The 23,845-nt window shown below is 42.4% G+C and overlaps 1 long non-coding RNA gene across 1 annotated transcript; it reads right to left on the reverse strand.

Annotated features, from left to right (window-relative positions):
- Positions 1 to 1,794: 1,794 nt before the first annotated feature.
- Positions 1,795 to 6,058, reverse strand: LOC120987106. The gene is made up of 3 exons (XR_005775916.1): positions 6,046 to 6,058; positions 5,263 to 5,268; positions 1,795 to 1,906 (listed from the first exon to the last, which is right to left on the reverse strand). It is a non-coding gene; the product is annotated as an uncharacterized LOC120987106 (long non-coding RNA).
- Positions 6,059 to 23,845: the final 17,787 nt, after the last annotated feature.

Below are 23,845 nucleotides of genomic sequence, written 5' to 3' on the forward strand. Positions count from 1 at the left end.
TGTCATTAAGGGGTTAATTAAAATAGCTGTCCAAACTATGAAACATTAGGGCATTGGTTTCGAATAAGCTGCAAGTAGTGGTTTTGCAAAAATGTGAAAGATTTGGGGTGAAAATTTGGCCAGGATTTCTGAGTAGTTCACATTTGTGACAAATTTATAAAGTGTGACTTTTTAAAAAGTCACAACAAAATTGCAACTCCACACCAGGCGCCTCCCAGGTATACTTTTAATGAAATAGGCAGAAGCACATTTATCACTTGGACCAAATTTATTATGACTGTGCGCCACTTTTAATAAATTTGGTGCAGCTGCGCATAGCAGCTCCAATCTAAAAACTAACCTCAAATACACCTACAATGATAAATTCTCCCCATAGTGTTTTATCTTAGACATGAATGTAGTAATCATGCAGTAGTTATTAGGGGTTAAATAGTGTTTTAAAATAAATTGTCAACCCATATAGTGACTGGCACAGAGTGAAATCGGTGCAGTGGTTGGACAGATAGGTGAGCCTGGCTGCTGCACTCAAGATAGATTGGAGAGGGGAAAGTTTGGAGAGGATAAAATTGATCAGAAATTATTTATAGTAATCAAGGCAAGAATGAATCAGAGTTAACAATAATCATTACAACCATTATCACTGTCAGAAAAGGGTGGATTATGATGTTTGTGGTGTAGATAGTATGAATGTGCACATGATTTATTATAAGGAGCAAATGACAGAGTTTTACATAACCAGCTTGCTGTTCGTTTCCATCTTTTTAGCCAAACAGAATAGTGTAGTCAACTTAAAAAGATCAATGGCAATATGTACTTCAATACTGTTTCGAGGTATTCAAACATGTAAACCCAACAAAAAGCCCAGTGGCGGGTTAAACATGGTGTGAATTGGTCCTCTTGTAGGTTACTAGATGGTGGAAACACATAGGGGGTAATTTTTCATTTAAGATTGTTTTTGCGTCATTTTTAAGTTTGGCTTTGCTTTGTGTGCCTCCACCAAATGTATGAACTGGTGCACCTTAACAATATATGTGGCATTAGTGTAATACAGTTTACACCTTTAGGTATAAAAGTAGACCAGGAGGTTGGTTGCAACTTTTTTGCAAATGATAGTAAATGAGCCATAATCCAGGTCTAATCTCACTTTTAGCTCTTAAACATAGACCACTGCAAAAAGTGGTGAGGATCACCAGATGTCACAACAATTTCCCTGTTGCCATGAAAATGTTGCAGTTGCTATGACTTTTTTATGTCACAAAACTGACATATTTAATTTCATAAATGGCCCCCATAAAGTTCAGTTTCTAGAAGATGCAGTTTCAGTGAGAGGACATGTTAGAGAAAGCAGACAGACAATCTCTGGTGTTTTGTAGTAATGCAGGGGTGATGTCAGAAAGGTAAAAAGAAAAGTATGACAAAGTAGTATCCTTAATACCTGTAGAATGAGGCATGCTGAGTAGGTGTCAAACATCGCAGACAGAATCAATAGAGAAGAGTTAAAATTATATTTAGCCATTATTTGAGACTTTTGAGAGAGAAGAGATACAGCTGATTAGGTCAGAGTAGAACCAAATGTTCCAGTTTAGAGATGAAGGGGAGATTAGAGATGACTTAGTAGTGAGCAGCACAGGATGGGTCAAGAGATTTTTTTTTTTTTTTACTATTCTTTCAAATGACATTTATAGCCATTGCTAACTTTTCACTTGAAGACAATATTATCCTAATGATCGTGTTAAATGATTACTAGCTGCAGACATTTTAATAAGATAAGAGATATTACAACTTTTTTTCTATTAAAGGGAAGCTGTCACATTGAACACGGTGTCTGAGCTGCAGGCAGCATGTTATAGAGCAGAAGGAGCTGAGCAGATTGATATATAGTTTTCTGGGAAAAAATTCTGTATAACTTTATTCATTAAATTTCTTGCTCATTCTGGCTTTTGAAAACAAGGAGACGGTGCTATCAGTCACTGACAGCCTTCCCTCTATAACTGTGTATACAGAGATAGCTTTCAATCACTGATAGGACCACCTCCTTGACTTCAGAGCCCAGAATGAGCAGGAATTTAAATGTGTAAAATAAAATTTTTACTGAATCTTTCCTGCAAAACTATATATCAATCTGCTCAGCTCCTTCTGCTCTATATCATGCTGCTGGCAGATTATACTGCAATACTGCATTTTCATGGTGACAGGTTCCTTTTAAGTGTCCAGACTAGGTGTGATCTACGGTGTGTGGCAGTTGTTCAGCACTCCCTCTACCTTTTTACAGCAAACCACGCCAAGAATGTATTTTTAGAAATTATTTTAATTTAATATGATTTTCAATACTTTGCAAGGTGAAGGTTACAAAATCTCGCAATGCTCTGTCTCAAAGTCAATTTACAACTGCAGTCTGGAAAATGCTTTTGGAACTGTGTGAGGGATACCACCCCTCGTGCCCGCTTAACATCAACTACATTGAGTTCACGAGACGCGGTATGGTCACTGGGTACCAAGACGTGACTTTACGCCCTCCCAGAGTTGCATGTAAGGTCAGCTTGGTAGAGTTTACACAGACACCTCCTGTCCATGCGGGCACAGAGAGGCAACAAGCTGAGAGAGCCTTTTCACTGCCACAGTGAAGCAGCACTTTCTCAGCCCGGGTATATTGCCACCAGCTTCTCGTTTGATATAAGCCCGGTCTGCTAACGGGATTATAACTAGGCCGAAACACGGACATGGGTATTCGTGATCGAGATACAAGACAGCACAAGATTAAATTATATATTTAATCGCCTTAAGGTAGTATGGTAGAAACAGGATTACACAGAGTACAAGTCAGTTACCGGGTAGATGAATGTTCCTTTGAGTTATGATTAGTCCTTTGCTGTATTCACATGGGGGGCAGTGATGTCCGCTGGTTGCAGGTCCCTCTAAACACATGGCACGATGTGACCCTCCTTCATAGAAAAGACACGCCCGCTTGCTGGCATAAGCCTTTTAAACTGTAGCCGGCCCCTCCTCTGGGAAGGATCCACTCCCCCTCTTCTGGGCTGGTATTAAATGACCCACAAAAACCGCTTAGGGTTCATAGCTCCAGACCAGAATGTCACAGGGGGATGGTTCTGGGACCAAAAGATCCGCCTGCGTTGTGGCTACAAGTTAAGCACAAACGTGGTATCGTTATTTGTTTTCTGTGGGGAGGTATGTATATCTCCCGTCCCTGGCCTCCCACCACCACACTAAGACCATGGGCATGTTCATTGTGGTCACCGGGACACAAATATGTATCCGGTTTGCGCCTGTGATGGCCGTACGATTCATAGATATAAATCGCCGGTTCAATGATGTCTGCTAGATTTGATTGAACTGGGGAATGGCTTAGACCCCCTGCAGGGAGGTTTTCCTGCAAGATCCATGCTGTCTGAATGGGGTGTGAAATTGTAAACAAAGGTGGCCTGCAAGAAGTTCTCTGCCATATGGCTGAGGCTTTGAAGCAGGGCCCTCTTGTGGAGTTCACTACCTCTGCTATCTGACAGCTGATGGCTGGTATGGGAACATGGCTGACATTAAATAATAATCCATATTCCTCACAGCCTGTAACAATATATACAACCAAAAGGAATATATGGATACCCACTGAACAGTATGAAATAATATCCCAACGCAAAGTGTAATGAAACCATACACCTTACATTTTATTGTAATCACATAAATACTCACGATTGACAAAACACAAAGTTAAAAAACAATTTTAAAAAAAGCACTAGGGCCGGTGGTGCATGATTGGCAGGTCAAGGAATAAAGTGCAAGTGCAAAGTGCGATCAGCAGCACAAGTTAATAATAAAAAAAAATATATACAATATGTACCACTAACGTCACAATGTGGCACACAAAAGACATATGGTCAAGCGATATGAAAAAAACAGAAGCTATATGAAGCTAATGTACATCACCGCAATCACCGAAAAATAAAAACTAATAAAGACAATATTGTAATGTACAGTCGTGGCCAAAGGTTTTGAGAATGACACAGATATTAGTTTTCACAAAGTTTGCTGCTAAACTGCTTTTAGATCTTTGTTTCAGTTGTTTCTGTGATGTAGTGAAATATAATTACACGCACTTCATATGTTTCAAAGGCTTTTATCGACAATTACATGACATTTATGCAAAGAGTCAGTATTTGGAGTGTTGGCCCTTCTTTTTCAGGACCTCTGCATTTCGACTGGGCATGCTCTCAATCAACTTCTGGGCCAATTCCTGACTGATAGCAACCCATTCCTTCATAATCACTTCTTGGAGTTTGTCAGAATTAGTGGGTTTTTGTTTGTCCACCCGCCTCTTGAGGATTGACCACAAGTTCTCAATGGGATTAAGATCTGAGGAGTTTCCAGGCCATGGACCCAAAATGTCAACGTTTTGGTCCCCGAGCCACTTAGTTATCACTTTTGCCTTATGGCACGGTGCTCCATCGTGCTGGAAAATGCATTGTTCTTCACCAAACTGTTGTTGGATTGTTGGAAGAAGTTGCTGTCGGAGGGTGTTTTGGTACCATTCTTTATTCATGGCTGTGTTTTTGGGCAAAATTGTGAGTGAGCCCACTCCCTTGGATGAGCAGCAACCCCACACATGAATGGTCTTAGGATGCTTTACTGTTGGCATGACACAGGACTGATGGTAGCGCTCACCTTTTCTTCTCCGGACAAGCCTTTTTCCAGATGCCCCAAACAATCGGAAAGAGGCTTCATCGGAGAATATGACTTTGCCCCAGTCCTCAGCAGTCCATTCACCAAACTTTCTGCAGAAGATTAATCTGTCCCTGATGTTTTTTTTTTGAGAGAAGGGGCTTCTTTGCTGCCCTTCTTGATACCAGGCCTTCTTCCAAAAGTCTTTGCCTCACTGTGCATGCAGATGCGCTCACACCTGCCTGCTGCCATTCCTGAGAAAGCTCTGCACTGGTGGCACTCCGATCCGGCAGCTGAATCCTCTTTAGGAGACGATCCTGGCGCTTGCTGGACTTTCTTGGACGTCATTATTCCATGAAGTGGTTCCCCTGACACTTTCATCTGATGGCAAGGATTAAAAGCAACAGAACCCCTTCATCAGTTAGTGTCACGGATGGTGTTGCAGAAAGCTGGAACTTATAAAAAAATATCCGACTGGCTTGATCCAAAACTAAGGAGCATATGGGTGAGCCCTATAAAACCCCTAGAGCTCTCCCTGACTGCTAAGCCCATGCAAAGATCTTTATGGTAGAGGATTGCATGTCCACGTACCTTATACTATCTGACACCTGAAAACCCTATAATAGTGAGGGGACACGACCACCGGCTCCCTGCACTTAATACGGACGGAGTCAGGGTCACCTACAATCAAGCCAGCAAGTAAACACAAATAAAGGAAACAGATTTATCTGAGGAATCAGGAGAAGGAGCATCCAGCAATGAACAACTCATCCAGGAAGAAGTATAAACTGCAAAGTGAGGCAGTATGGGAGGGAATATAAAGGGAGGCAATCAGTGTAAATAGATGACAGCTGGGAGAAGGAAAGGAGATGAGAAAGTGAAACCAAAACAAAGAACATCATGCAAGAGGTACAGAAGAACGTCTGTCAGACCTTCTCAGAGAGCTGGCGGTGACAGTTAGTTACCAGAAGACCAGCTGGCAGGACAGGGATTTTCCAAATGGGACTTCCCCTTTAAGTATACAGAAAGTCTACATGCTAGGACATGTCACTTTCTAACCAAATTACTAAATGTCCAATTTTGAATACAGAAGCACTTTTATTTAGTTTTTATTAACATAATATGCATCACATTAAGGTGTGCAGCACATCTCACTTTGGTTTTATGGATCAAAGACCCAACATTTTGGTGGCATATGCCAATAAACATAGCTCTGTAAATGTAAAAAATCAAAGAGCATCTCTATTTTACAAATATTAATAGTATTTGCTAAGGGCTGACCACATCTTTTACCTCCATTTCTGAATAAACAGTTATTACTGGCATTGACGTTGGGTCTTCTTATTTAGAATGCAACCCTGCTTTTTAAAGCACTTTCATGTATCCACTGATTTAACTTTACCGCTTGTAGTTCCATCTAGGATTAAATGTGACTCCAAACATGTTTCCTCATTCCTGATATAAAAATACTGCTTTACAAGGTATTCTTTATCCTTATGTTTGCTGCGTTAAAATGTAAGTGTATAGAATTCTACTACCTTATCCTTAATTTCATATGACACTATTATTTCAAATTCTAACTGTGATTTTAAAATAGCCAAGCACTTCTATACAATCACCCCAAAAAGCTCTTTGTGGGATATTGGTGTGATTTATTGTTATCCATGTACTTTGTCGCACCTCATTAGTTATGAAAGACAAAGCCCCCGGCATTTGAGAAGAGGCATCACAATATTCAAATTTGTAACATGCAAGGTTATTCCCAGGCTATCTGCATAACGTTTTCAGCTATTTTTCTGTTGTATTTCCTTGCATATGCCTAGACATTGTATATAACACAATACAGTATGTCACATCTGAGATTTTAAATATTTTTTCACTATTTTACTTCATTTGGCATTATCTTTTAACTATGATGTTTTGACAAAATATGGCAGTGATACAAGTCCCGCTTTTGATATGTGCATCACTAAGCAATTTTTCCTTGATGATAAAAGGCACTGACCTGCACTGAGGACTAAAACAATAACATCTTAACACGAAGTTAAAGGCACATTTGTGCTGTCTGATATTTTTACCTGAATTGTGATTGCATGCTGCACCCCTTAAGCATCTTAACTTAACACGCTTCAGCAAGTGCAATAGCATTTGCTGCATCTGTACACATACTGGAGGTATTATTCACTCTCTATGACCTTGATTTTTTAAGAACATTTAACTGTTCTTCATGTAGTGAAGACTAAAAGGTTTAACAATTTCTTCATCTATGCCTGAATGTTACATAAATAATGAAAGTAATGTAGATTTTAGCATTGTTTCATTTTCATAAACCTTTACGATCTCAAAAATAAATGTTAACGTATTATGACATTTTATAATTCTTTTAAGGATAATCAAGGATTAGTAATTCTCAGACAACCTCACTTCATACTGGCATTGAACTCTATAGTATATAGGGTCTTAAGCATATGCTGCATTTAGTATGTGTGAGAGTAATATTACAATTAGAGTTGAGCGAACCCGAACTGTAAAGTTCGGGTTCGTACCGAACTTTAGGTTTTTCGGCACCCGGACCCGAACCCGAACATTTCCGTAAAAGTTTGGGTTCGGTGTTCGGTGCTTTCTTGCCGCTTTTAAAAAGGCTGCACAGCAGCCAATCAACAAGCGTCATACTACTTGTCCCAAAAGGCCATCACAGCCATGCCTACTATTGGCATGGCTGTGATTGGCCAACTGCAGCATGTGACCCAGCCTCTATTTAAGGTGGAGTCACGTAGCGCCGCCCGTCACTCTGCTCGGATTAGTGTAGGGATAGGCTGCAGCTGCTGTGAGGGAGAGATTAGGGTGAAATCTTATGAAGAACTGCTTCTTTACTCAGCGATCTACAGCAAATGTGTTTTGTGGGTGCAGTGCACAATTGTTTTAAGCCTGCCCTGAGCCAACTACTACTGAAAATGAACTTTTTTTCCTTTTCCAGAAAAACAGCTTTTTGCTTACTGGGGTTAAAAAACCGTTTGATATACTGCACATCTGGGATTAGACGTGCATAAGTGACTGTGAAATTTAGGCCACAAATACTGCTTTTTGCTTACTGGGGCATACTGGGGTGAAAAAAAAAACCATCTGTTTCATATAGTGCACATCTAGGATTATAGGTGCATAAGTGAGTGCCACATTTAGGCCAGAAATACAGCTTTTTGCTTACTGGGGTTAAAAAACCCTCTGATATACTGCACATCTGGGATTAGACGTGCATAAGTGACTGTGAAATTTAGGGCACAAATACGTCTTTTTGCTTACTGGGGTTAAAAAACCCTCTGATATACTGCACATCTGGGATTAGACGTGCATAAGTGACTGTGAAATTTAGGCCACAAATAAGTTTTTTTGATTACTGGGGCATACTGGCGTGGAAAAAAAACATCTGTTTCATATAGTGCACATCTAGGATTATAGGTGCATAAGTGAGTGTCACATTTAGGCCAGAAATACAGCTTTTTGCTTACTGGGGTTAAAAAACCATCTGATATACTGCACATCTGGGATTAGACGTGCATAAGTGACTGTGAAATTTAGGCCAGAAATACAGCTTTTTGCTTACTGGGGTTAAAAAACCCTCTGATATACTGCACATCTGGGATTAGATGTGCATAAATTACTGTAAAATTTAGGCCACAAACATGGCTTTTTGCTTACTGGGGTTAAAAAACCCTCTGATATATACTGCACATCTGGGATTAGACATGCATAAGTGACTGTGAAATTTAGGCCACAAATACGGCTTTTTGCTTACTGGGGCACACTGGGGTGAAAAAAAAACATCTGTTTCATATAGTGCACATCTAGGATTATAGATGCATAAGTGAGTGTCACATTTAGGCCAGAAATACGGCTTTGACATACTGGGGCATACTGGGTGAAACAAACCCTTCTGTTTCATATAGTGCACATCTAGGATTACAGGTGCATAAGAGACTGTTCATTTTAGGCCACAAATATGGCTTTTGCTTACTGGGGTAAAAAAAAACTCTGATATACTGCACATCTGGGATTAGAGGTGCATAAGTTACTGTGAAATTTAGACCACAAATACGGCTTTTTGATTACTGGGGTTAAAAAAACCTCTGATATACTGCACATCTGGTATTAGACGTGCATAAGTTACTGTGAAATTTAGGCCACAAATACCGCTGTCATATAGAGTTAAAAAAAAAAAATTTGAGTGCAATACCCTACATCAAGGTTTTTATTGGCGGTTAATTATTTTTAACAGACTTAACCACTTTTTACTTTGCTTGGTGAACGCTAACGATGAGGCAAACATCTAATAAGGGACGCGGTCATGGTCATGGTGGTGGTGTTGGTGGAGCCTCTGGTGCAGGGAGAGGACGTGGCCGTTCTGCCACAGCTACACATGCTACTGAACCTACTACCTCAGGTCCCAGTAGCCGCCAGAATCTACAGCGATATTTGGTCGGGCCTAATGCCGTTATAAGGATGGTAAGGCCTGAGCAAGTACAGGCTCTAGTCGATTGGGTGGCCGACAGTGGATCCAGCAGGTTCACATTATCTCCCACCCAGTCTTCTGCAGAAAGCGCACAGGTGGCGCCTGAAACCCATGCCCATCAGTCTGTCACATCACCCCCGTGCATATCGGGGAACCTGTCTGAGCCTCAAGTCATGCAGCAGTCTCTTATGCTGTTTGAAGACTCTGCTGGCAAGGTTTCCCAAGGGCATCCACCTAGCCCTTCGCCAGGGGTGAAAGACATAGAATGCACTGACGCACAACCAATTATGTTTCCTGATGAGGACATGGGAATACCACCTCAGCACGTCTCTGATGATGACGAAACACAGGTGCCAACTGCTGCGTCTTTCTGCAGTGTGCAGACCGAAAAGGAGGTCAGGGGTCAAGACTGGGTGGAAGACTATGCAGGGGATGATGAGGTCCTACACCCCACATGGAATGAAGGTTGTGCCACTGACTTTCACAGTTCAGAGGAAGAGGCAGTGGTGAGACCGAGCCAACATCGTAGCAAAAGAGGGAGCAGGGTGCAAAAGCAGAGCAGCCATCGCCAAAACAGTTCGCCTGCTACTGGCCACCGTCACCAGGGACCAAGCACACCAAAGGCAGCTTCAAGGAGTTCCCTGGCATGGCACTTCTTCACACAATGTGCTGACGACAAGACCCGAGTGGTTTGCACGCTGTGCCATCAGAGCCTGAAGCGAGGCATTAACGTTCTGAACCTTAGCACAACCTGCATGACCAGGCATCTACATGCGAGATATGGGCTGCAGTGGAGTAAGCACCTTCAAAACCAAGAAAGAGCTCAGGCCCCTCCTGCTCCCTCTTCTGCTGCTGCCTCGGCCTCTTCCTCTGCCTCTGGAGGAACGTTGGCACCTGCCCCCCAGCAAACAGAGGATGTGCCACCAACACCACCACCTCCGTCACCAAGCATCTCCACCATGTCACACGGAAACGTTCAGCTCTCCATCTTACAAACCTTGGAGAGAAAGCGTAAAATTCCCACCTAGCCACCATCGATCCCTGGCCCTGAATGCCAGCATTTCTAAACTACTGGCCTTTGAAATGCTGTCATTCAGGCTGGTGGAGATGGACAGCTTCAAACAGCTCATGTCGCTTGCTGTCCCACAGTACGTCGTTCCCAGCCGCCACTACTTCTCCAGGAGAGCCGTGCCCTCCCTGCACAACCAAGTATCAGATAAAATCAAGTGTGCACTGCGCAACGCTATCTGTGGCAAGGTCCACCTAACCACAGATACGTGGACCAGTAAGCACGGCCAGGGACGCTATATCTCCCTAACTGCACACTGGGTAAATGTAGTGGCGGCTGGGCCCCAGGCAAAGAGCTGTTTGGAGCACGTCCTTCCGCCGACAAGGATCGCAGGGCATCATTCTTTGCCTCCTGTTGCCTCCTCTTCCTACTTGGCTTCCTCCTCCTCTTCTACCACCTCCTCATCCGATCAGCGACAGACCTTCACCACCAACTTCAGAACAGCCAGGGGTAAACGACAGCAGGCCGTTCTGAAACTGATGTGTTTGAGGGACAGGTCCCACACCGCGCAGGAGTTGTGACAGGGTATAGAACAACAGACCGACGAGTGGTTGCTGCCAGTGAGCCTCAAGCCCGGCCTGGTGGTATGCTATAATGGGCGAAATCTCGTTGCAGCTCTGGGACTAGCCGGTTTGACGCACATCCCTTGCCTGGCGCATGTGCTGAATTTGGTGGTGCAGAAATTCATTCACAACTACCCCGACATGTCAGAGCTGCTGCATAAAGTGCGGGCCGTCTGTGCACGCTTCACGCGTTCTCATCCTGCCGCCGCTTGGCTGTCTGCTCTACAGCGTAACTTCGGCCTTCCCGCTCACCGCCTCATATGCGGTGTGCCCACCAGGTGGAACTCCACCTTGCACATGCTGGAGAGACTGTGCGAGCAGCAGCAGGCCATAGTGGTGTTTCAGCTGTAGCACGCACGGGTGAGTCGCAATGTGGAACAGCACTACTTAACTACCAATGACTGGGCCTCCATGCGAGACCTGTGTGCCCTGTTGCGCTGTTTCGAGTACTCCACCAACATGGCCAGTGGCAATGACGCCGTTATCAGCGTTACAATACCACTTCTATGTCTCCTTGAGAAAACACTTAGGGCGATGATGGAAGAGGATGTGGCCCAGGATGAGGAGGAGGAAGAGGGGTCATCTCTAACACTTTCAGGCCAGTCTTTTAGAAGTGGCTCAGAAAGAGGATTTTTGCAACAGCAGAGGCCAGGTACAAATTTGGCCAGCCAGCGCCCACTACTGGAGGAGGAGGAGGATGAGGAGGATGGGGATGAAGCATGTTCACAGCGGGGTGGCACCCAACGCAGCTCGGGCCCATCACTGGTGCGTGGCTGGGGGGATACGGAGGAAGCAGACGATACGCCTCCCACAGAGGACAGCTTGTCCTAACCTCTGGGCAGCCTGGCACACATGAGCGACTACATGCAGCAGTGCCTGCGCAACGACAGAAGAGTTGCCCACATTTTAACGTGTGCTGACTACTGGGTGGCCACCCTGCTGGATACCCTGCCGTTACAAAGACAATGTGCCGTCTTTAATTCCCTCACTGGAGCGTGATCGGAAGATGCGCGACTACAGGCGCACGCTGGTAGACGCGCTCCTGAGGACATTCCCGACTGACGCCGGGGGACAAGTGGAAGCACAAGGCGAAGGCAGGGGAGGAGGAAGAGGTCGCCAATGCAGCTGTGTCAGCGCCAGCACCTCAGAAGGCAGGGTTAGCATGGCTGACATGTGAAAAAAAAACGCAAAATCGCCGCAAAAAACGGCCCCAACTGCTGATATGGAGCGTGTTAACAGGAAGCAGCATTTGAACAACATGGTGGAACAGTACCTGTGCACACGCCTACACGTACTGACTGATGGTTTTTCCCCATTCAACTTCTGAGTCTCCAAATTGTCCACATGGCCAGAGCTTGCCCTGTATGCCTTGGAGGTGCTGGCCTGCCCTGCAGCCAGTGTACTCTCTGAACATGTATTTAGCACGACAGGAGGGATCATTACAGACAGACGCAGCCGCCTGTCCACAGCCAACATGGACAAGCTCACGTTCATTAAAATGAACCAGGCCTGGATCCCACAAGACTTGTCTGTACCTTGTGCAGAATAGACAGTTCTAACAGCCTCAACCATTCATCCTTGTACTCAAGTGCACTTATTCCTTTAAAAAAAAAATTATATGTTCCAATATTTTGGGGGATACCCCTATGTAAAAATGCTAAATAACACACATCTGTGTTGGCTACCTATTCCTCCTTTGCCGCCGCTTCCACCTAGACCGCCACGTGAGCCTACACGGCCACATCCACCCATTCACCGCCTCCTCAACCTCTTCCTCCTACATCATTCTAAATTTTTTTTTTTTTTATGTTTTTTTAATTCATTTCCCTATCCACATTTGTTTGCAGAGCATTTGCCATTCTCTTAAGCACATTTTACTGCCTTTTGCAGCCCTCTAGCTCTTTCCAGGGCTATTTTAGAGCCATTTTAGTGGCCAAAAGTTCGGCCTCCCATTGACTTCAATGGGGTTCGGGGTCAAGTTCAGGTCCCGAACCCGAACTTTTTTTTCAAGTTCGGCCGAACCTGCCGAACCCGAACATCCAGGTATCCGCTCAACTCTAATTACAAGCATTTGGAACGTTTTCAGACCCTTTCACTTTTTTTTCACATTTTGTTATGTTGCAGCTTTGTACTAAAGTACAAAGTTTTCCCCATCAATCTGCACTCAATAAATTTTAGAACAATTTAGAATTTAGAACAAAATTAAAAAAATGGACAGTCACATGGACAGTTTTTCTACCATTTGCAAATACACTTGACATTTAGCTCTGGGGGCCTCCCATTTTTCTTGATCAACTTTGAGATGTTTCTACACTTTGGAGTCCATCTGGGGTAAATTCATTTTATGGGACGTGATTTGGAAAGACATACCACAGTCTATGTAAAGTCTCACAGCTGCCAATGCATATCAGAGCAAAAATCAATCCATAAGAAAGAAAAGACTGTGGAGCTCAAAGACAGAATTGTATGGAGGCTGAAATCTGGGGAAGGGTACAAGAGTAAAAAATTTCAACTGCAATAAATGTTCTTAAGAGCACATTGCCCTATATGCTCTATAATTCTTAAATCAAAGAAGGACACTTCCTAGAATCAGCCACCCACCAAACTAAGAAATCAGGGGAGAGGGGCTTTTATAAGAGAGGTGACCAAGAACCCAATGGTTACTCTGGCTGACCTCAAAAGATCTCATGTGTAGATAGGAAAGACTTCCAAAAGGTTGACCATTGTTGCAGGACTACACCTATCTATGCCTTATGGCCAAGCGGCCAGCAAAAATCCTCTCCTCTGTAAAAGACACATGAAAGCTTGCTTAAAGTTTGCAAAGAAAAAGCAACTAAAGGACTCTCAAACTGAGAAAAAAGATTATCTTGTCTGATGGAACCAAAATTGAACTTTTGGCCTCACTTCTAAGGAAACCTGACACTGCATTTCACCTGCCCATATCACCTTTCCTACAATGAAACACGGTGGCAGGGTTTGAGGGAAAGCTGAATCGAGCAAAGTAGAGCAATATTCTTAATGAAAAATGTATCCAGAGTGCTCTGGACCTCAGACTGGGATTTCAACAAGACAATGAGTCTAAACACACAGTCAAAACAATGCAGAAGTGGCTTAGGGGCAACTCTGTGAATGTCCTTGAGTGGCTCAGCCAAAGCCCTGACTAGAACACAATCAAACATCATAGGAGGGACCTGAAAATGGCTGTCCACGGATGGTCCCTATCAACAGAACTTGAGAAGATGTACAGAGAAGAATGGCAGAACATCCCAAATTCCAGATGTCCAAACATTGTGGAAACATACCCAAGAAAACTGGAGTAAAGGGTATAAATACCTATGTCAATAAAAGATATTATTTTTTTCTAACATTCTGTTTTCACTTTCACTGCAATCAATGCACCCATTATGGTGTATTGATTGCAGAATTATGGGGCAAAACTAGATTTTTTTTTTTTACTTTTTAGTTATCACAATGCTGTCACATAACAAAATGTGAAAAAGTGAAAAGGTCTGAATACTTTCTGAGCGAGAGACACTTGCATGTTGCATGTGACAGTAATTAGATAACTGATTTGTCTATGCTGGCTATAACAGTGATTGATATGGATAGTTTGTGTTTGTTATAATTATTAGGTTTTGGAAAAACAGAACTATTCGTGGTAAATGGTGGTAGAAAGTCTGGGCAAGAAATGTACATTGGCACCAATTATAAAATAGGCAGTAATGTATAAGGCCCCTTTCACACGAGCGAGTTTTCCGCGCGGGTGCAATGAGTGAGGTGAACGCATTGCACCCGCACTGAATCCGGACCGATTCATTTCTATGGGGTTGTGCACATGAGCGGTGATTTTCACGCATCACTTGTGCATTGCGTGAAAATCGCAGCATTCTCCTCTTTGTGCGTTTTCCACACAACGCAGGCCCCATAGAAGTGAATGGGGCTGCGTAAAAATCGCAAGTATCCGCAAGCAAGTGCGGATGCGGTGCGATTTTCACACACGGTTGCTAGGAGACGATCGGGATGGGGACCCAATCTTTATTATTTTCCCTTATAACATGGTTATAAGGGAAAATAGAATGCATAGTACAATAGGGCTGGAGGGGTTAAAAAAAAATAAAAAAATTATTTAACTCACCTCAATCCACTTGTTCGCACAGCCGGCATATCTTCTGTCTTGTTCTGTGAGGAATAGGACCTTTGAAGACGTCACTACGTTCATCACATGGTCCGTCACATGATCCGTCACATGGTGATGGCGTATGCCCACCAAAATAGTACCAATCCAACCGTCACCTCATCCCGCAAAACTATGGCTCAGAATATGGAGACATCATTTTTGTAGTTTTAAAAAAGCTTTTATTGTGTAAAACTTACATAAATAAATAAAAAGTATACATATTAGGTATCAACGCGTCCATATCGTCTGGCTCTATAAAAATATCACATGACCTAACCCCTCAGATGAACATAGTAAAAAATAAAAAATAAAAACTGTGCTAAATAAACCATTTTTTGTTACCTTACCTCACAAAAAGTGTAATAGCAAGCGATCAAAAAGTCATATGCACCCCAAAATAGTGCCAATCAGACAGTCATCTCATCCCGCGAAAAATTAGACCCTACCTAAGATAATTGCCCAAAAACTGAAAAAACTATGGCTCTCAGACTATGGAGACACTAAAACATGATTTTCTTTTTTTTCAAAAATAATATTATTGTGTAAAACTTACATAAATAAAAAAAAGTATACATATTAGGTATCACCGCGTCCGTATCAACTGGCTCTATAAAAATATCACATGACCTAACCCCTCAGATGAACACCATAAAAAAAAAAAAAAAAAAAAACTGTGCTAAATAAACCATTTTTTGTCACCTTACATCACAAAAAGTGTAATAGCAAGGAATCAAAAAGTCACACGCGCCCCAAAATAGTGCCAATCAAACCGTCATCTCATCCTGCAGAAATCAAACCCTACCTAAGATAATCGCCCAAAAACTGAAAAAACTATGGCTCTTAGACTATGGAAACACTAAAACATTACTTTTTTGTTTCAAAAATGAAATCATTGTGTAAAACTTACATAAATAAAAATAATAGTATACATATTAGGTATCGCCGCGTCCGAATCGACTGGCTCTATTAAAAATATCATATGACCTAACCCCTCAGGTGAATATCGTAAAAAAATAAAAACGGTGTAAAAAAAGCCTTTTTTTGTCACCTTACATCACAAAAAGTGTGATAGCAAGCGATCAAAAAGTCACACGCACCCCAAAATAATGCCAATCACACTGTCATCTCATCCCGCAAAAATCATACCCTACCCAAGATAATCGCCCAAAAACTGAAAAAACTATGGCTCTCAGACAATGGAAACACTAAAACATGATTTTTTTGGTTTAAAAAATGAAATCATTGTGTAAAACTTACATTAAAAAAAAGTATACATATTAGGTATCGCCACGTCCGTGACAACCTGGTCTATTAAAATACCACATGATCTAACCTGTCAGATGAATGTTGTAAATAACAAAAAAGATTGCCGCGTCCGTGAAAACCTGGTCTATTAAAATACCACATGATCTAACCTGTCAGATGAATGTTGTAAATAACAAAAAATAAAAACGGTGCCAAAACAGCTATTTCTTGTTACCTTGCCTCACAAAAAGTGTAATATAGAGCAACCAAAAATCACATGTACCCTAAACTAGTACCAAAAAAAGTTTACCCTATCCCGTAGTTTCTAAAATGGGGTAACTTTTTTGGAGTTTCTACTCTAGGGGTGCATCAGGGGGGCTTCAAATGGGACATGGTATCAAAAAAACAGTCCAGCAAAATCTGCCTTCCAAAAACCGTATGGCATTCCTTTCCTTCTGCGCCCTGCCGTGTGCCTATACAGCAGTTTACGACCACATATGGGGTGTTTCTGTAAACTACAGAATCAGGGCCATAAATATTGAGTTTTGTTTGGCTGTTAACCCTTGCTTTGTAACTGGAAAAAAAATATAAAAATTGAAAATATGCCAAAAAAGTAAAATTTTGAAATTGTATCTCTATTTTCCATTAATTCTTGTGGAACACCTAAAGAGTTAACAAAATTTGTAAAATCAGTTTTGAATACCTTGAGGGGTGTAGTTTCTAGAATGGGGTCATTTTTTGGGTGGTTTCTATTATGTAAGCCTCACAAAGTGACTTTAGACCTGAACTGGTCCTTAAAACGTTGGTTTTTTAAAATTTCTGAGAAATTTCAAGATTTACTTCTAAACTTCTAAGCCTTGTAACGTAGCCCAAAAATAAAATGTCATTCCCAAAATGATCCTAACATGAAGTAGACATATGGGGAATGTAAAGTAATAACTATTTTTGTAGGTATTACTATGTATTATAGAAGTAGAGAAATTGAAACTTGGAAATTTTGATAGGTATTTTTTTATAAATAAAAATGATTTTTTTTTACTCCATTTTACCAGTGTCATGAAGTACAATATGTGACAAAAAAACAATCTCAGAATGGCCTGGATACGTCAAAGCGTTTTAAAGTTATCACCACTTAAAGTGACACTGGTCAGATTTGCAAAAAATGGCCTGGTCCTTAAGGTGAAATAAGGCTGTGTCCTTAAGGAGTTGAATCTGATGAAGTGTTCCATGACCATATACTGTTGCAAGAAAAAGTATGTGAACCCTTTGGAATGATATGGATTTCTGCACAAATTGGTCATAAAATGTGATCTGGTCTTCATCTAAGTCGCAACATTAGACAATCACAGTCTGCTTAAACTAATAACACACAAAGAATTGTTACCATGTTTTTATTGAACACACCATGTAAACATTCACAGTGCAGGTGGAAAAAGTATGTGAACCCTTGGATTTAATAACTGGTTGAACCTCCTTTGGCAGCAAAAACTTCAACCAAACGTTTCCTGTAGTTGCAGATCAGACGTGCACAACGGTCAGGAGTAATTCTTCACCATTCCTCTTTACAGAACTGTTTCAGTTCAGCAATATTCTTGGGATGTCTGGTGTGAATCGCTTTCTTGAGGTCATGCCACAGCATCTCAATGGGGTTGAGGTCAGGACTCTGACTGGGCCACTCCAGAGGGCGTATTTTCTTCTGTTTAAGCCATTCTGTTGTTGATTTACTTATATGCTTTGTGTCGTTGTCCTGTTGCAACACCCATCTTCTGTTGAGCTTCAGCTGGTGGACAGATGGCCTTAAGTTCTCCTGCAAAATGTCTTGATAAACCTGGGAATTCATTTTTCCTTCGATGATAGCAATCCGTCCAGGCCCTGACGCAGCAAAGCAGCTGCAAACCATGATGCCCCCACCACCATACTTCACAGTTGGGATGAGGTTTTGATGTTGGTGTGCTGTGCCTCTTTTTCTCCACACATAGTGTTGTGTGTTTCTTCCAAACAATTCAACTTTGGTTTCATCTGTCCACAGAATATTTTGCCAGTACTGCTGTGGAACATCCAGGTGCTCTTGTGCAAACTGTAAACGTGCAGCAATGTTTTTTTTGGACAGCAGTGGCTTCCTCTGTGGTATCCTCCCATGAAATCCATTCTTGTTTAGTGTTTTACGTATCGTAGATTCGTTAACAGGGATGTTAGCATATGCCAGAGACTTTTGTAAGTCTTTAGCTGACACTCTAGGATTCTTCTTCACCTCATTGAGCAGTCTGCGCTGTGCTCTTGCACTCATCTTTACAGGACGGCCACTCCTAAGGAGAGTAGCAGCAGTGCTGAACTTTCTCCATTTATAGACAATTTGTCTTACCGTGGACTGATGAACAGCAAGGCTTTTGGAGATACTTTTATAACCCTTTCCAGCTTTATGAAAGTCAACAATTCTTAATCGTAGGTCTTCTGAGAGCTCTTTTGTGTGAGGCATCATTCACATCAGGCAATGCTTCTTGTGAAAAGCAAACCCAGAACTGGTGTGTGTTTTTATAGGGCAGCGAAGCTGTAACCAACACCTCCAATCTCATCTCATTGATTGGACTCCAGTTGGCTGTCACCTCACTCCAATTAGCTCTTGGAGATGTCATTAGTCTAGGAGCTCACATACTTTTTCCACCTGCACTGTGAATGTTTACATGGTGTGTTCAATAAAAACATGGTAACATTTAATTCTTTGTGTGTTGTTAGTTTAACCACCTCAGCCCCCAGTGCTTAAACACCCTGAAAGACCAGGCCACTTTTTACACTTCTGACCTACACTACTTTCACCGTTTATTGCTCGGTCATGCAACTTACCACCCAAATGAATTTTACCTCCTTTTCTTCTCACTAATAGAGCTTTCATTTGGTGGTATTTCATTGCTGCTGACATTTTTACTTTTTTTGTTATTAATCGAAATTTAACGATTTTTTTGCAAAAAAATGACATTTTTCACTTTCAGTTGTAAAATTTTGCAAAAAAAACGACATCCATATAGAAATTTTGCTCTAAATTTATAGTTCTACATTTCTTTGATAAAAAAAAAATGTTTGGGTAAAAAAAAAATGGTTTGGGTAAAAGTTATAGCGTTTACAAACTATGGTACAAAAATGTGAATTTCCGCTTTTTGAAGCAGCTCTGACTTTCTGAGCACCTGTCATGTTTCCTGAGGTTCTACAATGCCCAGACAGTACAAACACCCCACAAATGACCCCATTTCTGAAAGTACACACCCTAAGGTATTCGCTGATGGGCATAGTGAGTTCATAGAACTTTTTATTTTTTGTCACAAGTTAGCGGAAAATGATGATTTTTTTTTTTTTTCTTACAAAGTCTCATATTCCACTAACTTGTGACAAAAAATAAAAAGTTCTATGAACTCACTATGCCCATCAGCGAATACCTTGGGGTCTCTTCTTTCCAAAATGGGGTCACTTGTGGGGTAGTTATACTGCCCTGGCATTCTAGGGGCCCAAATGTGTGGTAAGGAGTTTGAAATCAAATTCTGTAAAAAATGACCTGTGAAATCCGAAAGGTGCTCTTTGGAATATGGGCCCCTTTGCCCACCTAGGCTGCAAAAAAGTGTCACACATCTGGTATCTCCGTACTCAGGAGAAGGTGGGGAATGTGTTTTGGGGTGTCATTTTATATATACCCATGCTGGGTGAGAGAAATATCTTGGCAAAAGACAACTTTTCCCATTTTTTTATACAAAGTTGTCATTTGACCAAGATATTTATCTCACCCAGCATGGGTATATGTAAAAAGACACCCCAAAACACATTCCTCAACTTCTCCTGAGTACGGGGATACCAGATGTGTGACACTTTTTTGCAGCCTAGGTGGGCAAAGGGGCCCATATTCCAAAGAGCACCTTTCGGATTTCACTCCTCATTTTTTCCTGAATTTGATTTCAAACTCCTTACCACACATTTGGGCCCCTAGAATACCAGGGCAGTATAACTACCCCACAAGTGACCCCATTTTGGAAAGAAGACACCCCAAGGTATTCCGTGAGGGGCATGGCGAGTTCCTAGAATTTTTTATTTTTTGTCACAAGTTAGTGGAAAATTATGATTTTTTTTTTTTTTTTTTCATACAAAGTCTCATATTCCACAAACTTGTGACAAAAAATAAAAACTTCCATGAACTCACTATGCCCATCAGCGAATACCTTGGGGTCTCTTCTTTCCAAAATGGGGTCACTTGTGGGGTAGTTATACTGCCCTGGCATTCTAGGGGCCCAAATGTGTGGTAAGTAGGTAAATGACCTGTGAAATCCGAAAGGTGCTCTTTGGAATGTGGGCCCCTTTGCCCACCTAGGCTGCAAAAAAGTGTCACACATCTGGTATCTCTGTATTCAGGAGAAGTTGAGGAATGTGTTTTGGGGTGTCTTTTTACATATACCCATGCTGGGTGAGATAAATATCTTGGTCAAATGCCAACTTTGTATAAAAAAATTGGAAAAGTTGTCTTTTGCCAAGATATTTCTCTCACCCAGCATGGGTATATGTAAAATGACACCCCAAAACACATTCCCCAACTTCTCCCGATTACGGAGATACCAGATGTGTGACACTTTTTTGCAGCCGAGGTGGGCAAAGGGGCCCATATTCAAAAGAGCACCTTTCGGATTTCACAGGTCATTTTTTACAGAATTTGATTTCAAACTCCTTACCACACATTTGGGCCCCTAGAATGCCAGGGCAGTATAACTACCCCACAAGTGACCCCATTTTGGAAAGAAGAGACCCCAAGGTATTCGCTGATGGGCATAGTGAGTTCATGGAAGTTTTTATTTTTTGTCACAAGTTAGTGGAATATGAGACTTTGTATGAAAAAAAAAAAAAATAATAAAATAAGCATTTTCCACTAACTTGTGACAAAAAATAAAAAATTCTAGGAACTCGCCATGCCCCTCACGGAATACCTTGGGGTGTCTTCTTTCCAAAATGGGGTCACTTGTGGGGTAGTTATACTGCCCTGGCATTTTCCAGGGGCCCTAATGTGTGGTAAGTAGGTAAATGACCTGTGAAATCCTAAAGGTGCTCTTTGGAATATGGGCCCCTTTGCCCACCTAGGCTGCAAAAAAGTGTCACACATGTGGTATCGCCGTATTCAGGAGAAGTTGGGGAATGTGTTTTGGGGTGTCATTTTACATATACCCATGCTGGGTGAGAGAAATATCTTGGCAAAAGACAACTTTTCCCATTTTTTTATACAAAGTTGGCATTTGACCAAGATATTTCTCTCACCCAGCATGGGTATATGTAAAATGACACCCCAAAACACATTCCCCAACTTCTCCTGAGTACGGCGATACCAGATGTGTGACACTTTTTTGCAGCCTAGATGCGCAAAGGTGCCCAAATTCCTTTTAGGAGGGCATTTTTAGACATTTGGATACCAGACTTCTTCTCACGCTTTGGGGCCCCTAGAATGCCAGGGCAGTATAAATACCCCACATGTGACCCCATTTTGGAAAGAAGACACCCCAAGGTATTCAATGAGGGGCATGGCGAGTTCATAGAAATTTTTTTTTTTTGGCACAAGTTAGCGGAAATTGATATTTTTAATTTTTTTCTCACAAAGTCTCCCGTTCCGCTAACTTGGGACAAAAATTTCAATCTTTCATGGACTCAATATGCCCCTCACGGAATACCTGGGGGTGTCTTCTTTCCGAAATGGGGTCACATGTGGGGTATTTATACTGCCCTGGCATTCTAGGGGCCCTAAAGCGTGAGAAGAAGTCTGGAATATAAATGTCTAAAAAATTTTACGCATTTGGATTCCGTGAGGGGTATGGTGAGTTCATGTGAGATTTTATTTTTTGACACAAGTTAGTGGAATATGAGACTTTGTAAGAAAAAAATATATAAATTCCGCTAACTTGGGCCAAAAAAATATCTGAATGGAGCCTTACAGAGGGGTGATCAATGACAGGGGGGTTGATCAATGACAGGGGGGTTGATCAATGACAGGGGGGTTGATCAATGACAGGGGGGTGATCAATGACAGGGGGGTGATCAGGGAGTCTATATGGGGTGATAACCACAGTCATTGATCACGCCCGTGTAAGGCTTCATTCAGAAGTCCGGATGCGTTTTGCGGATCCGATCCATCTATCAGTGCATCCGTAAAAATCATGCGGACATCTGAATGGAGCTTTACAGGGGGGTAATCAATGACAGGGGGGTAATCAATGACAGGGGGGTGATCAGGGAGTCTATATGGGGTGATCACCACAGTCATTGATCATGCCCCTGTAAGGCTTCATTCAGACGTCCGGATGCGTTTTGCGGATCCGATCCATCTATCAGTGCATCCGTAAAAATCATGCGGACATCTGAATGGAGCTTTACAGGGGGGTAATCAATGACAGGGGGGTGATCACCACAGTCATTGATCATGCCCCTGTAAGGCTTCATTCAGACGACCGGATGCGTTTTGCGGATCCGATCCATGTATCAGTGCATCCGTAAAAATCATGCGGACATCTGAATGGAGCTTTACAGGGGGGTGATCAGGGAGTCTATATGGGGTGATCACCACAGTCATTGATCATGCCCCTGTAAGGCTTCATTCAGATGTCCGGATGCGTTTTGCGGATCCGATCCATCTATCAGTGCATCCGTAAAAATCATGCGGACATCTGAATGGAGCTTTACAGGGGGGTAATCAATGACAGGGGGGTAATCAATGACAGGGGGGTGATCAGGGAGTCTATATGGGGTGATCACCACAGTCATTGATCATGCCCCTGTAAGGCTTCATTCAGACGTCCGGATGCGTTTTGCGGATCCGATCCATCTATCAGTGCATCCGTAAAAATCATGCGGACATCTGAATGGAGCTTTACAGGGGGGTAATCAATGACAGGGGGGTGATCACCACAGTCATTGATCATGCCCCTGTAAGGCTTCATTCAGACGACCGGATGCGTTTTGCGGATCCGATCCATGTATCAGTGCATCCGTAAAAATCATGCGGACATCTGAATGGAGCTTTACAGGGGGGTGATCAGGGAGTCTATATGGGGTGATCACCACAGTCATTGATCATGCCCCTGTAAGGCTTCATTCAGACGTCCGGATGCGTTTTGCGGATCCGATCCATCTATCAGTGCATCCGTAAAAATCATGCAGACATCTGAATGGAGCTTTACAGGGGGGTAATCAATGACAGGGGGGTAATCAATGACAGGGGGGTGATCAGGGAGTCTATATGGGGTGATCACCACAGTCATTGATCATGCCCCTGTAAGGCTTCATTCAGACGTCCGGATGCGTTTTGCGGATCCGATCCATCTATCAGTGCATCCGTAAAAATCATGCGGACATCTGAATGGAGCTTTACAGGGGGGTAATCAATGACAGGGGGGTGATCACCACAGTCATTGATCATGCCCCTGTAAGGCTTCATTCAGACGACCGGATGCGTTTTGCGGATCCGATCCATGTATCAGTGCATCCGTAAAAATCATGCGGACATCTGAATGGAGCTTTACAGGGGGGTAATCAATGACAGGGGGGTAATCAATGACAGGGGGGTGATCAGGGAGTCTATATGGGGTGATCACCACAGTCAT

Source organism: Bufo bufo, chromosome 1 (genome assembly GCF_905171765.1).
Source record: "Bufo bufo chromosome 1, aBufBuf1.1, whole genome shotgun sequence".
NCBI classification, from domain to species: Eukaryota; Metazoa; Chordata; class Amphibia; order Anura; family Bufonidae; genus Bufo; species Bufo bufo.